The sequence below is a fragment of the Austrofundulus limnaeus genome, unplaced genomic scaffold, assembly GCF_001266775.1.
Source record: "Austrofundulus limnaeus strain Quisiro unplaced genomic scaffold, Austrofundulus_limnaeus-1.0 Scaffold2427, whole genome shotgun sequence".
NCBI lineage: Eukaryota > Metazoa > Chordata > Actinopteri > Cyprinodontiformes > Rivulidae > Austrofundulus > Austrofundulus limnaeus.
In genome coordinates, this window is record NW_013954829.1 from 28437 (window position 1) to 31284 (window position 2848).

The window sequence follows — 2848 nt, forward strand, 5'->3', positions numbered from 1 at the left end:
GGATGTAATAATTATTAATCATGTGGATGTAATAATTGTTAATCATGTGGATGTAATATGTGTTAATAATGTGTAATAATTGTTAATCATGTGTATCTGCTGTGAACAATAATCATTTTCACATCATGAACAGTTTCTCAGAATCACCTCTAAGTGTCTCCAGTGGAACCAGAACCACAGAAACGTGTGACACCAGCCCTGGAGTTGGCGTGGGGCTGCGCACATTTCCACCTTCAGTTCAGTTTTGATAAATCCGGAGTTTTGCGTGGAAAATGGCGTACGCAAGGTTTTTTTGCGTGCGCACCGTTGATACATGAGGCCCCTGGTCACTTGTCGAAGGTGACTCTGAACAGAAAACCAATAATTAGCCTCGAATACGGTCAAAATTAATTACTAATTACAATATAATGTAGAGCTGGGGGTGTTGTTTTTAGCCTGGATTGCTAACTAGCGATAGCCGCTAGTTGCCAACTAGTAGGTATTGGAAACAAACATGCACGTAGGGCACATCGGTACAAACTTTATAAATAAAATGTACAGTTTGACAAGCAAGATGTGTCCCATAATTTGTGTTCAATATCTCACTAAGTGCATKAAGCACTCACTGTCTGCAGATGAAAATTGTGAAGAGTCCAGTCTACAGTTAGCAGCAGACAGAACAATGGCTGTAGAGAGAGAGATCCCCTCCATTTACCAAAAGCAGCTCTAGTCCCACTGCTTTGAGCCACTCTGGCTGTTGTTGTGGTTCTTCACTGCTCTGAAAACCAGCTCAATATATTTTTAGCTTCTCCCAGCACACCGCCATCATTTGGAAAATCTCAACTTGCTCTTAATAAACTACGTCATCCAGGCAGCTCCACTGGCCAATCGTGACTGCTACATGCTTCGGCACCTCCATGCCCCAAACGGTGCCGGCCTCAGTACTACCTCGAGAGGAGGTCTGAAAAAGTGGGCCGAAAGTGGGCGGGAGCCACAGTGGAAGTACACAAAATGGGTGCGGAGTGGGGTGGAGCCAAACCGAACCGCATAGGTGGAAAAAGGACTAGTGGGGTCAAGGTCTGGATTTTGTGGTGGTCAATTAATGAGTGAAAATGATGTCTCATGCTCCCTCAACGAACGAACCAAACAATGAACGGACCAACCAACAAACCAACGAACCAACCAACAAACCATCCATCATCTTCTGCTTTATCCGAAGTCAGGTTGTGAGGGCAGCAGCTTGAGCARGAAAGTCGAGACCTCTCTTTCCTCAGCCACCTCTTCCAGCTCTTCTGGGAGGACTCCAAGGTGTTCCCAGGCCAGCTGATAGACAGTCTCTTGGCTGGCCTGGGTCTCCTCCCAGTTGGTCATGCTTGAAGGTCCTCCCTAGGGAGGTGTCCAGGAGGCATCCTTACCAGATGAACCACCTTAACTTGAACTACATAAATAAACTGAATTGAATTGAACTTGCTCCTCTGGATGTGGAAAAGCAGATCTAATCTGAATCTCTCTTGGAGAAGAGAAGCCATCACCCTATCTCTAACAGATTCCAGCTACGCTGCAGAGAAAATTCATTTCAACTGTTTGTATCGGTGATCTTTTCTTTCAGTCACTACCAAAACTTTGTGACCATAGGTGAGGGTAGGAACGTAGACTGATCTGTAAACAGAGTTTTGTCTAACAGCTCAGCTCCCTCTTCAGCACAATAGACCAGTACAGAGTCCACAAGACTTCTCTCCCTCACTTGTGAACAAAACCCAAAGATACCTGAACTCCTCCCACTGAGGACTGGTTGACTCCCTGAACCACTCTCACAATAAGAGCCCGATGAATCCTGGCATTGTCATCTTGGAATATGTCCATGCTATCATGGAAGAAACAATCCATTGGTGGAATAACCTGGTTATTCAGTATATTCAGGTCAGCTGACCTCATTCKTTGAGCACAAACTGTTGCTGAACCTAGACCTGACCACCTGCAGCACCCCCAYATCATAGCACAGCCCCCACAGGTTGGTTCAGTAGGCACTATGATGGGTACATCCTTGAAAACGATGGGTCCCCACTATCCTTCCAGGTTTTAATAATGCGTCAGACAATTCTTCAGCCAATTATAGTCATGTCTGCAGCCTACGTAGGTGTTTTCTCTGCTTGATGCCAATGATTTGACCCTTCTCAAACAGACTGACATCTTTTCCACAACCACAGGATGTCTTTAATGGTTGTTTAAAAAATGAGAAGCAACTCTTCTACAAGTTTTACAGTGGCTGGCAACCAACTTAAAGGAGCATTACACCTACTGTCATAGTCATAGTCATAAGAAGTAGGACTGAGTTCATCAGGATTATTCCTCCATATGAGCTCCATCAGAATAAGATTCATTCTAATCTGTCCAGTGCTACAGGAGATATTTTACTAACAGACATTAGCWGCAGACTGGAGTGTTTGAGACTCACCAGGAGTAGAGAGCTTCTTTATGTGAGGGTCATCCAGAAAGCKGACCCTAAAACTCAGATGGTCCTCAGTGTGGCTGACTTCAGGTCCAGTGGACCTCCTGACAGAAGAACCTGAGCTGCAGGACCACAACAGATCAGTTTAAAGACTGAACAGTGTAGAGTAACATCCTGACCCTGTGGTTGACCTTTGACCCTTTGTCAGCCTCTCCACTGTCCGAGACTAAACTGTGCTCTTAAAGAAACTGTTGCCCCAGGACTAAGTTCTCTAAGAACATTATTAAACTAAACATTGCCTGTTTTTCTTTAACCAGTCCATAATGAAATAATGTGTGGTATTACACATTTAGTAGTTCTCTAGCATTTTCCAAGGCCTCTCCTCTCATGCACTTGCTAGTCTTTGTATTTTATAAAATA

General features: G+C 44.4%; 1 protein-coding gene across 1 annotated transcript in view; it reads right to left on the reverse strand.

Moving 5' to 3' along the window:
- Positions 1-2550, reverse strand: part of LOC106510983 (zinc finger protein OZF) — a gene marked incomplete at its 5' end in the record, with an annotated part of 17892 nt that extends 15342 nt beyond the window's left edge. Inside the window, 1 exon segment of the mRNA XM_013999719.1 lies at positions 2435-2550.
- Between the last annotated feature and the right edge of the window lie 298 nt (positions 2551-2848).